Below are 14047 nucleotides of genomic sequence, written 5' to 3' on the forward strand. Positions count from 1 at the left end.
ACACACTGTTTTTGTCATCGCACCTGGCAGGATATTCAATGTTATGAGGATGTGGATGAGGAGTGAATAGATCAATAGATTACTTATCTAATTTATCATTTAGATATTCATGTACAAGCTTGCATGCTTCAAGTTTAAATAAGCTGTGGATGTTTAAAGGCTTAAAGTTAATTGTGTTGTTATGTAAATTATTATCGTTACGTTTTTGGTTAATAAATCTATGACATTTAACAATAATTTTATTGATTTGAGTTAATCCAGATGTTTCAGGCCCACCCCACGAGGATATACAATAGGTTAGGTGGGATTGAACGAATGCATAGTAGAGAGAGATAAGATATTTCTTAGAGATAAAACGACCTACCTTGTGAAGCATACCTACCCCTTGCTTTAGTTTTGTACTTACGTATTTTAGGTGGACTTTCCAGTTGAAGTTTTCATCGAATATGATTCCTAGCATATTTACAGCTGTTGACGCTTCTGAGTTTTTCGCCTGAAATAGATAAGTCAAAATCTTTGAGTTTGTTTTGTTTACCGTAGAATAGGATGAAATTGGATTTGGAAACGTTAAGGGCAAGCTTGTGCGTAGTGAGCTAGTTTGAGATTTTGTCTAGTTCTAAGTTGAGTGTTGCCTTGAGTCTTTCTGGGTCTTTGTCACTTAAGTAGAGGCATGTGCCATCAGCAAAAAGATTACTAGCTAGAGTTGTTTTAAGAGGTAAGTCGTTAATATAAATAAGAAATAATATTATCCAGGAATCGGCCGTTCGATTGAGATTCGATTACGTTCGATTGATGCGATTGCGATTTTTGTTTGAAGTTGTTCGATTGACACTGTCTGGCAATCTCAATTGAATGGGACAGGAACAACAATCGAACCAGATTGAACGCAATCAACTTGAATATTGATTGTCGATTGTATTTTATTGTGTTCGGTTGATCGCTCGATTATGTTCAATTGTACCTTGTAGGGTAGTAGAACTCAGGTTACCTTTTCATTCAAGGCAAACTTTTTGGTCGTGACTTATAAACTGTAAAAGACCATGACTTCAGTTTCCTCATTAACCCCTTTAAATGCTGACCGCCCTACTTACTGTTACATGATCGACGTACATTGAACCAGCATCGAGCGCAATCAAACAAATTGCCTCAATTAAACCAATCGCCGGACATTTATGATTAATTAGCGCAAACTTGTTACCCTTCTATACACAATCCCAAATATCTCAACAACCAAAGAAGCTTTTTAAATTCTGTAAAAAATCTTTTTTCAGGGAAGGATAAAGCTTTAAGAGTAATATAACCTCATAAACACTTTCTCTTTTTTTCTTTTTAGAAATCGGGATCAAAGACGCCAAAGGTAATTTTTCAAAATGTTCGAACCTGTTTTCAAGGAAAATCTAGGCTTATGAATGGGACTTTAGGGCATTATTTGATTTGATAAGTCTATTGGAATTGTAGAGGACGTGCCTGAGATTGATCAATGCCCATGTAACATCAGGATGCTTTGAAAAAAGCTTAGCTTTTACCTTAAAAACTCAAAGTTAGGATTTTCTTCGGGAATTTTAAATGTCTTTTCGTAGGAGTATTTCCGTAAGTTTTGTGTTCCCTGGTAGAAATATTTGACAGACAACTGTGTGTGTTAATGTAATAAATTTATTATTCAAAAAAAAAATTAGACAAATATTTTTCAGCATAAGCTTTTCGTTTTATTAAAAAACATTAAAAATAAAATGTTATCAAATTTATAAAAAAGCTAAAAATAGATATAATTGCACTAATACTCTTGAGAGTATACAAGGTATTGTTGCAAATATCTCTAGGCAATTCCATGTCTAAAAAGTTGTGCAATTTTCGTTTCAATTTGATTGTAAGGTATGTGGAAACCTTCGTTTGGAATTTTTATCAAAAAAAATTTTTTTGTTTAATCTGATGTAAAATTTCCAGAGCTTTGCAGACATGTAATTATTGTTTATTAGTTCCAAATATTTTGGATGTTATGATAGAATTTGTTTCTCTTCCTTGTTTCCCTTGTTTATAAATAAAATGTCTCTCTTCCCTAGTTCAATAAGACCGCCAAACAATGTTCAAAAAAAGAAGAGGGGAACATTTGTATTTTGCCCCTTTTTATATAAGAACGGCTGCTCGAAAAGAATTTCTTAGAACAGTCAATCTTGTGACCATAATCTTTCCGTCCATAATAGAGCCCTTTAGAAGTTACCAAAACAGATGAATGTATCATAATAATGATATATGATTTATTTCGAAATACAATAGCGAAACTTTTTAGACAAGAATAATTTCATTAAATTTTTCTTGTAAAAAAATGTTAGAGAGAACAGAAACTTCATATTTATAACTTTTGTTGTTTGATGAATAGTTTTGTTTAATCTTTATGCAAACAAAAGATTAAGGGAAAACTTAAATCGATGATATCTCAAGACAGAAAATTGGGATACCTAGGGTCATTCCACGAGTAATAAGTCCCCTTATCTCTGAGCTACGGACTTCATTTTTTCTATATTGTACTCGTGAAAGATAGATCTAAAAAACGTTGCCATGTTTTTCTTTCTTTTTGCCTTAAACTAAAGCTATGACCCTTTAAAGCAAAAAATCGCTATTAATTTCATGTCTTTTGTCGTTTTTTGACGTTTTATCGAATAATTCGAAAACTAAGCGTTTAGAAAAAAAAACATGGCAACGTTTTTTTCGTCTTTTTTTCTGGATCATGATCATATAAAAAGCTTTATTAAATTGCCAACATAAGGGGACTTATCACTCTCTGAAGATGACAAAAATTGACAAAATTTAATGTTGTCAGTATCATTCGATAGAGATTTTAATAAGCTTTCCAAAAATATATACTTTTACTATTGAAATATATCTGTATCGAAAGCTATTAATAAAAGAGTCACGTGTGGTGTAGAAGGTTTCCACATACCTTAATGACGGGTTTTTAATTGCTATTATTGAAGCTTCAAGATTCTTTCTCTCTCGGGTATGCTTTGGAGCTGATGAGAGAATTCTCCAAGTAAATGCGTGATCATTGTTACTTTTTAAGTGTTTTGACGGTTCAGATTTTCTGTTTGATGAATCATGCTTGGCCCATCTAATTTCAACATTTCGAACAGTTTCCCCCACATATGTCTCACCACAGCTGCATTCGCCGCTAAGGGCTCAAAATGGCCCAAATAACAAGTAACTTGCTTAGCAGCCCTGAGGCCCCAAATCCAAATTAGCAACTTTTTTTACTCAGCAATAAAAAATAACTTTGACATAACTTGAAAATAAAAGTTTTAAATTCCTGAACAAAACAAAAACCTCACGAAACGAAAACGACAAAGTAGCAACAAAACAACAAATCGAAATAATAATGATACCAGAAATGTTATTGCAGTTGTTGGTGATTCCATGATAAAACACATAAAAGGACACAAGCTATCAAATAAAAATAAAAAAGTCGTCGTGAAAACCTTCCCAGGAGCTAGAACAGATTGCATGAAGCACTACGTTGTTCCAACACTTGAACAAAAACCAGATTTAGTAATCTTGCATTGTGGCACAAATGACTTGATAACTAAAGAGCCGAACGAAATATCAAAAAATATTGTTGATTTGGCGAGAACTGTTAGTGAGCAAAGTGAAAACACTGGTGTTGTCGTTTCTGGTGTTATACGGAGAGGTTTTAAAGGTGAAAGAAATACTGGAAAAGCTTTGCAACAAATGTAATATTGGTTACATTAATAATGGTAATATTGACCCTGAGAAACACCTTAACAAAAGTCGCTTACACTTGAACATAGATGGAACAAACAAACTTGAAAGTAATCTACGAAACTTGATAAATTGTTGACGGGAATCGCTTGAATTTAACGGATCACACCTCGATGGTAAGATTATTTCTGAAAAACCTCTTGAAAACTTGGAAAAGGAAAATGGTATTTTGTTTTCCTACCTTAATATTAATTCTTTGCCTAACAAACAAAAGGATGTAAAAAATCTAATTTTGCCTCACATAAATATCTTTTGCATGGCAGAAACAAAGCTTGACTCCTCTTTTCCCGAATCTAAACTATTTGTCAAAGGATTTAAAAAGCCAATCGGACTCGATTTTTCAAAGAAAAGCAGAGGTCTTTTGCTCTATGCAAAAAAACAACTTCCACTTCGCCAGCTCAACGATAAATTACTCTCACCAGGAATCCAATGCTTGACACTGGAATTAAATTTCAGAAAATCAAAATGGCTTATCCTTTCTATTTATCGAAATCCAAGGCTACAAAAACTAAAACCCTTTCTCGAGGAGTTAAGTGAAGTCCTTGATCATTACGGTGCCTCATAAGATAATTTTTTAATTTTTGGTGACTTTAATGAGGAGATATTTGAAAATAATATGTCAAACTTTTTAGATTCATATTCTCTGAAAAGTTTAATAAAAACCCCAACATGCTTTAAGTCAAAGAAAGGTAGATGCATTGATTTGATCCTTACAAATCGGCCTCTTTGCTTTAAAAGCAGTGGGACTTTTGAAACAGGAATCAGTGACTACCATCACTTGATTTATAGCATGTTCAAAGCTAGTTTTAAAAAAGCTCCTCCCAAAATTATAGAATATAGATCTTTTAAAAATTTTGATGAAAGTTGTTTCGTAAGTCGAAAGTCGTAAATTTGATTGCGATTTCTCAGATTTTGAAGACTTCAGCAACACCTTTGAAAATATTTTGGATGCCCATGCACCAATGAAAAAGCGAACCATAAGGGGAAATCAAAAGCCCCATATAACTAAAGCTGTCCGAAAAGCTATTATGATTCGCTCTTTTTACAAAAACAAAGCAAATAAGACCGGAAGCACCTTATATCGTAAACAAAAAAATTATATTGTAAATCTGAATAGGAAAGCAAAGAGAAAGTATTTTCGTGATTTAGGGACAACAGAAAACTTTTGGAAATCTGCAAAACCATACTTTTCAAACAAGGTCCAACACCACGAAAAAATCTTCTTGCTTGACGATTCAAGTGAATCAAACGAGCTGATAGATGATGACGCTACTATAGCTCAAACTTTTAATGATTATTTAATGTTTTTTTTTTTTTTTTTTTTTAAATGGAGAATTTTTAATAATATACAAAAACATGAAAAAAACGACCAAATTTCAACAAAAAACGGTATCGCCTAGCAGAATCTCAACAAGAGATGAAATCGAAAATGTTGCAAATCGATGTACAGAACAAAACTGCATAAAAGATGACGACAAAATGAGATTAGAATGTCATAAATGTCAACGAACACTGCATTACGCATGCACAGAACTTCCATCTTACCAAATACAAATGTTCCTGAATAAAGGCTATCGAAAATACCAATGCATAAATTGCTGTTCCATCGATCAAGAGCTACACCGAAAAATCTTGGACCAATCAGAGAAAATCAAAAGCTGCACACACAGCCGTAAAGAAATTGAAGCGTGTGAAAATATTATCAAGGTGAAAAACGAGAATGAAAGGAAGTTGAATGCCCGGGGGGGGTACTAGGGTTGCGAGCTGACGGGGGGGTGCCGCCCGACTTTCGAACTTTGGACCCTTACCGGGACTAAAAAGGAGAAAACAAAGGAAAATTTTGGGAATTTTGCGACCCTTAGCGGGACAAATTTGACCAATTTTGACCAAATTTCGATCTTTCAGGGGGTAAAAAGTTGAAATTTTCCAATTTTTCGACCCTTAGTGGGACTGAAATTTGATTTTCTGATTTTTCCGACCCTTAGCGGGACTTTGGAAGTCCAAAAAAGGTACCCTTAAGGGCGGCACATACCGTACCCTCCATTTGCCTAAGTACCCCCCCCGGGGTTGAATGTTGCAGTTAAAGAATTACAAACTAGATGTCAGGGATACGTTAAAGATAGGAACCGTGTTGCCGATACAATTCAAGCTCAATTTTTCGCGCTGGAAACTAAACTGACAACTAAAATCGAAGAGACAATGAATGCGAAACCTATAGATAACAAAACGAAAACACATTCAAAGAAAAGTTTTGCCGAAATCCCGAAAACCGGTGACGAGTTAAATGTATCTAGTATGAAACAAATACTTCGCAGCGAAAAGGTCGAAGAACAAATGGAAGAACAGAGAAAACAATCAAGGGAAGCTAACATCATCATACATGAAGTGGAAGAGAATGGTAATAGAGATGACAATGATTTCGTAAACGAACTCTTAAACGACGTTAAAATAAACACAGAGCCAACTTACGTCTCCCGTATTGGTAAAGAATCAAATCGTACACGACCAATCAAAGTTGTATTTAATGACGGGCATGTAAAATACAAATTTATGAGAAACTTAAGAGAATTGAAGCAGTACGATAAGTACGCCAACATGAGCATCACAGACGATTTAACAATAATGGAAAGAGACCAAGTAAAAGAATGGAGAAGTAAAGCAAACAAGAGAAATCAAGCAATGCCAAGGAGGACTATATTTAAAACAAATATTTTGTAAAACAAGATCGGTTTAGAGAGGACCTGAATGGGCCTGAAACCGTATTCTGTATAATAATTATTATTTTGTAAATATCGCTTCTTATCTTGGCATAAGAACTTCAGAATCTAGTCTTCCTGGGAACACTGAAAATAATCCGCTCGAAAATCATCCTAGCGTTCTTCGCATCCTCGAATCTCGGTCTACGAATCTCTGTTACAGAGCGCCAAGTGTAAAACGGTCCATGAAATTCATCTTCGCTTCTTACTTTGTGAGGTTTTCAAATCTGAGAAAAAATCCTGAATTCATGCAGCAGGTCTATAAATCAAAAATAATTAAGTTTGATTTGCGAAACAAAGTCTTGATGTCAATACCCAAGGCTAACTCCCATCGTTTCGGAACACAATCCTTTTTATTTCGTGGAAGCTTACTTTGGAATCAAATTCCCGAAAATACTAAGCTTAAGCCTTCCATCGATTCATTTAAATCCTCACTAAATGAAATAAACCTAACAAATATTTGCCTTTGTAAAATATGTACCTAAAAACTTATAGTGTCACTTTATTATATAGTTTTATAGAAATTATCTTTTCATATAATCATTTTTGTCAATAGTTGGTCTAAATTAGTATTTAATTATAACTATGTAACACCAACGTTAAATAAATCGGAAAATAAAAAAAAAAAAATAAATAAATAAATCTTTGAAAAATGCCTTTACGGTTCATTATAAAATGGTTGAAAGATACATAAATATGCTTTTCATCCATTCTAAAAGCTTGAAAATCTATAAGCAACCTTACAAGCATCTTTGGATTAAGGATTTTGAAGAAAAAGTTGTTAAAAAAATATACCGGGTGCACCAAAAAAAAGTATACAACTTTGTCGAGATATTGTGAGCTTCAGGATTTAAATTTTTTGTTCATTCTTTTTTTATTGTATAGAAGATGCTTTAACTTGAATTTTGAGCTATCATACATTAAATTCGAAAAAGTAGTTCGAAAGTTATTTTTAAAAAACTGGCTTTTTTTCCATGTCGAAATTTCAAAAAATCATTAAAAACAGCAATCACGCTATAAATAAGACAAAATGACAAAAACACAATTTCATTGTTTTTTTATTCCTTTTCCTCTTATTTCATATGAGGCCCCCAAGCGGCACCCCTAATCACGCCATCACGCAAAAATATTTTCTCCATCACGCATCACGAAAATCGCTAAAATTTGTCATCACGCAAAAAATAGCGAAAAATAGCCCAAATCACGCATCACGCCTCAAATTTTTGCTTTTTCTGACACACATCGTTGAAATGTCCCAACAAAATTAACGTCCCACAAATAAGACATTGTGCGTACAAGCAGTTAAGTAACAAATCACTATTTCCATAAATAGTTTCAAACATTGCCCTCTTCATTGACAGCATTCTGACCTCAACTGGAACCATCAACTTATCAATGTGAGGTGACAGCTTGCTGATGTTTATCGATTTTATCTGATGTTTTTTCTGGCAATCAGAACAGCTTGTAATTTCTGTTGCTTTTGAAATAAAGTGTTTCATGACTTGTGTCCTTTTGCTTTTCATTGAATGTATGGATATATGAAGTATTCCAGTTCCTCTCAATAAATCCTGAGATTAGAGTTTCCACATTCACCTCATCTGAAAAAGATTTTTTTCATTTCATGAACTCCAAACACCAAATAAGGAAGTTCATTTTGGGGAAAATGCTTTCATCAATTACTTTATACTTAAAAGAAGGGCATTCCACTGGACACTCTCCACCAAGAATTCGAGACTTTTTCAAAGAGGTATAAAGTCAAACCTTGGTTTGTAGATTTTCTCTGTATTCCTGACGTAGATGGTTGCTCCATTTGTTCCATAATTTGGTGTATAGGTACTGTTGTCATTGACATTTCGATAGGAGCTCCTGGAAAAAAAAATTGTAAAAAATAGTACAATTTAATAATAATGTATACAAGTTCAAGGCACACGAGGGCCTCTGAGAACCGGATCTTGATTACAATTGTCTTGTCTCGAATCTTTTCGGATGTTTTTTCCAAGCTTCGTTGAGTCTTTCTTTGAAGATTTTGACAGTCTTTGCCTCTACAACATATCTTGGTAATCTATTCCAGTTTGGTATACTCCTGTAAAAGAACGAGTTGGTTTGTGCGCCTCGGAATCCATCTTTACCAAAATTTGGTATCAGCTCATCATTGTGTCTCCTGTTCGGACGTGTTCGAGTCGATAATTTACTTGGGAGAGTATTTTTATCGTAGTAGTGGAGATGTTTGTATACTTGGACCATATCACAAAAGAGTCTCCTGAATTCAAGTGTGGGGAGGCCAAGTATGCGCAAGCGTTCTTCATAGCACATATCTTTGCAGATAGGCACGAGTCTTGTGGCGCGTCTTTGTACACCCTCGATAAAATTAACATATTTTCGAAGTTTAGGTGACCATACCGACAGAGCATACTACAAGTGCGAACGGACAAACGAAGTATAAAGTACTAGGAAGATGGATGGATTCAGATGTTCAAAGCTCCTGTTAATCACTCCTAGAATTGAATTCGCCTTCTTTACCTGCTTTGCAATATGCTCCTCGAATGTAAGTTCTGAGTCGATCACAATCCTAAGATCTTTCTCTTCAAAAACATGTTCTAGCTGATTTCCATCCAAACAGTATGGATAGGCATGCTTGATGTCAAAGAATTTGCCAATAGTTAGTACGTGACATTTGTCGGGATGGAAATTTAATAACCATTCTTTCGACCACTTGACTAGCGCGTCTATATCCTGTTGGATGGAAATAGAGTCTTCGATAGTGTTGACCTCTTGGAAGATTTTGGTGTCATCAGCAAAGAGGAGTATAAATGATGATATCACTCATTCAGGAAGATTGTTGATGTAAAGAAGGAACAATAACGGTCCAAGGACACTACCCTGTGGGATACCACTAACCACGCGATCCGTTGTCGAAAAAGATTTATTTACTTTCACTGATTGGGTTCGTCCATTTAAAAATGATTTTACCCAAGACATTATCGGACCATCTATGCCGTATGCTAATAGTTTCTTGCATAAACGACAGGGGCGGATACAGGAATTTTTATCACTGTGTGAAAATTCGGGTTTACCCTGATTTTCCAATATAATCCCGATTTTTGAATCCGATAATTGAAGGAATACTCTACCCCATCGCTACATGCCACACACATGTATACAATATCTTTGATTGCGCGCGCAGCGCGTATCTCGTTTGGTAAAATGTGCGCGCGATATAGTTACGCGCGCAGCGCGTCTCCTTTGGTATAATGTGCGCGCGGTCGACTAAGTTCCTATATATCGCTCAACCACTTTCAAAATTCAGACTTCGTGTATGACTACATGACATCAATTTTCGTATCAATTTTTAAATCCTCAGATCACTCCGATCGCAAGTGAAGGATCCTCAGTGCTTTATATTTTAAATAATGAGATTGCTCAAAAATGCTCATCCGTTACCATTAGTTACGTAAAGATGACTAGTTGCGGACACTGACCTTTATATAAAGGTCAGTGGTTGCGGACCGATGACCAATGACCGAAGCAATTTCTGTTGAAATTTGTGGAATTTTCTCCTCCGAGCTATTTCCACAAGGACCATATTCTATGTTATAATTGAATATAGAATTTTGAGTATCAATGCAAAGAAGCTTGTATTCAAGTCAAATTTCTTCATACCTCATCAACAGTAGACAGCACCAAACAAACAGATAGACAGGGCAGCACCAATCAACAGGACAAAGGGAAGTGTATAAAATTTTGTATAGCCATTCATCTACAACATTGCCCCTTGATTTTCCAACTTGAGGGTTGTTGGCCTTAACTTACCTAGGCTAGCGCTAGCAACACCCAAAAGACCAGTATACTGTACAACTAACAAATAAAAGCAAAAAAGGGATTTATACAAAATATATTTTGAATATTTACCTGTAGCTGTATGTATCATCACTCTCAGTTATAAAACGCGATACATTGTATTTGAATTTATTAGCTAACAAAAAATTAATCAAAGTTTTTCAATATCCACCATCTCAAATATGAATTCTCGTGAACAACAGAGAAATTCACCATTTGCCCCTGAAAAACATGGGACAAAATATTTGTTTCTTTATTAATTCAGTTCTCCAAGCCCTCTTTTCTCTTGATGGTTTTCGTGAATACATTTTTAACAAGCTCGTAAAACGAAAATAAACTTGAAACTTGAAATTGAATATACATCACGCTCACAGCACAGGACATGACCAACGAAGAACGTTAACTTCTGAAAAAGTAAGCTAATCCCATTGAATATGGATGTAGACAATTGGAGATCACCGCACATACACCAAAATTTTATTGCAAACTATAAACTTTTCCTTCACATGCGTTTAAATGTGGAAAACTTTTGTCGTGAACTATTAACTTTTCCTTTGCATGCGTTTAAAATGGGGAAAACTTTTGTGGTGGACTATTAACTTTTCCTTTGCATGAGTTTCAAATGGGGAAAACTTTTGTCGTGAACTATGAACTTTTCCTTTGCATGCGTTTAAAATGGGGAACACTTTTGTCGTGAACTATGAACTTTTCCTTTGCATGCGTTTAAAATGGGGAAAACTTTTGTCGTAACTATTAACTTTTATTTTGCATGAGTTTAAAATGGGGAAAACTTTTGTCGTGAACTATGAACTTCTCCTTTGCATGCGTTTAAAATGGGGAACACTTTTGTCGTGAACTATGAACTTGTCCTTTGCATGCGTTTAAAATGGGGAAAACTTTTGTCGTAACTATTAACTTTTATTTTGCATGCGTTTTAAATGGGGAAAACTTTTGTCGTGAACTATGAACTTTCCTTCGCATGCGTTTAAAATGGGGAAAACTTTTGTCATGAATTTGGTGATTTCTTTCATCGGGCGTTTAAAACTTGGAAAACTTTTGTCGTGAATTATGACTTAGGCGTAGATCACAAATAAGTTGTGTTCGCGTCGTCCGACCGACTCACTTTCTATCTTAAAAATCCAACACTTTTCAGTCGGAAAGTGGGAAATCTATCGGATTTTTTACCAATATTTTTCAAAGCATTTTATACATTCATCGTTAGTCGCCGATTGGATCATCCAGTGTTAGTTCAAATAAGCTTTCCGTCTGTAATTTTTCTAAGATTGTTTGCGTTAAAAAGCGCTACTTTAATCGTAGAATTTTTAGCGAGATTAATTTTAGCGTATATTAGCGAGGCAGGAAAATCTTGATTTTTTTTGGAATTATTTTAGCGAATCTTGATTCGCTAAATACTTTTGTCATGAATTTTCATTTTTTGCATTTTTTTGGAAGAATGAAATCGTTTCCCTGGTTTGAAAGTTTTTTTCTTTTTGGCATTAGGCGAGACCAAATTAATTGTTCTGCAGGCCTGACCGACCCTATTTTTTCAAAATAGAAAAGTAATAGTATTGAATTTGCAACTGAAGAAGTTGAAAATTTTAAAATGTATTTGTAAATTCATCTCAAAACTTAAATGAATTCAAAATATCACAATGAAAATGACACAAATATCATTCATCAATAAAGAGGAAAAAGTCTGGTGCTTTAAAATGTCACAAATTTTTTAGATCTTGACCTTCTGATCCTAGATTTTCAGAGATTTGGTTTTATTATATACTGACTTGCTGACCAGGTATGACCCATATTCTTCAGAAGGCCTTCCTGTATTTGTGGTCCCTTATTTAAAAGAATTATATTTTGGAAATAGACCTTTTGCTATTTACGATTTCATATTAAATAATTAAAAACTCAACATTAAAACATTAATTCACTAATATATAATTAGTTAAAGTGGATTTTAAATATTATCATAAGTCTGCTTGAGTTTTTTATTCATTCAGACATGACATTGCGGATATAGCAAAAGGTCTGTACTAAACTTTTCTTCCTTTTTTCAGCATTTTTACACATGATAGTATTCCAAAAAATTCATCTCTCAGAAATTTTGATATTTTCCTTGGTTTATTGTAAAACTTTCTCCATTTTGTAAAGTAAAGGTGTAAGGTGAAGCATGACGCTACAGATCAAATCTGTGTTTTGACTGGACTCACCAACCTTTATGATTATAAGGGTACAGTCTGTTTATTGCGACAACTCTTTAAATTCAAGATCCTCTGAGAGTGTCTAGTGTTTTCATCTTACTTTAATATACGACGTTTGTTTGTCATTCAATTTTTTTGTTTGCAACTTGCAAATCGAGGAGGTTCTGGGTCGCTTCGCAACTTAAATTCGTGACATTTACGTAGGGTGTGGCGTCAAAACCCAAAGTCAAAAAATTCAAGATGTAGTATTTTTTTGTGAAAATTTAACCTATTCCAAGACATTTTGCACAATTTTTAAGGTCAGAAGTCCAAAATTGGTTGTTTCCCCCCTGGGGGTACCGATTCGCACTATCGTCAAAAATAGTGAAAAATGGCTATTTTTGGCCTCTTTAAGCCCTAAATTAGGTTGAAAACATCTCTAATCACCTTGAAAGCATTTCTTAGGTTAAATTCCTTTGAGACAAAACAAAAAAAGTTGAATGGAAGTGATAATTAGCTCGAAAAATGTAAAAATAGGCTATTTTTGGCCGATTTTGGGGGGAAAAACGCAAAAAAATGCTATTTCCAATTTAAATAACTTTTTAAATAATTTTGCTACAGATCTGAAAATTTCAGGAGTGAAAGTATACCAAAAATACTCTGAGAAAATGTTAATTTGAAAATCTAGAAATATTCTGAAAATCCATAATGGCAGCATAAAAATTGAAAAAAAAGCAAGTCCAGATTTCAGCGTAGAAATAGGGTAGATCGTCAACTCCCATTTTTAGCATGATGTCAAAAAATTCAAAGTGTAGTATTTTTTTGTGAAAATTTAATCTATTGTAAGACATTTTACGCAATTTTTAACCTCCTAGGTCAAAAATCCAGCATTCCCCAGGGGGGTCTTTGATTCGCACTAAAGCGAAAAATGAGTAAAAAGGCATTTTTTGCCCATTTTAAGACTATGAAAGCCCAGTAAAGGGTCAAAATGGTTTGTAAATGGTGTCTTGCACTAATATTCAACACAAAAAGACAAAATAACCCCAGCGAGATCGCTCAATGTTTCAATTTCAAGCAAAAAGGCTGATTTTCTCGGATTCTGGGTAGCAAAATGCATGAAAGCAGCATTTTTGAGGACCCACAACTTTTAAACTTTTAAGGTATACACTTGAAATTTTCAGCAATGAAACACTTCAGAGAAAGCTCCAGGAAAAATCAATTTTGAGTTTTCAAAAATTTCCTATAAATCCATAATGGCGCCCTGGAAATTGAGTTTTCATGCTAAATGCCAATATTTCAAGCTAAAACTTGGTTATTTCAGGCTAAAATCTCAAAAATGATTTCAAATGGTGTTCTGAAATCTTTGGATCTTGGAAGTATTCTGAAAATACTCTGGGAGAATCAAAATGGTTTGGGTCAGAAATTTGCCTAAGTCTGCCATTATTGTATTGCATTTCCCACTAAAACGCGATATTTAGAGTTAAAGTCCAATTTTCACAGGCT

Source organism: Clytia hemisphaerica, unplaced genomic scaffold (genome assembly GCF_902728285.1).
Source record: "Clytia hemisphaerica strain Z4C2 unplaced genomic scaffold, Clytia hemisphaerica genome assembly, whole genome shotgun sequence".
Classification (NCBI taxonomy): domain Eukaryota; kingdom Metazoa; phylum Cnidaria; class Hydrozoa; order Leptothecata; family Clytiidae; genus Clytia; species Clytia hemisphaerica.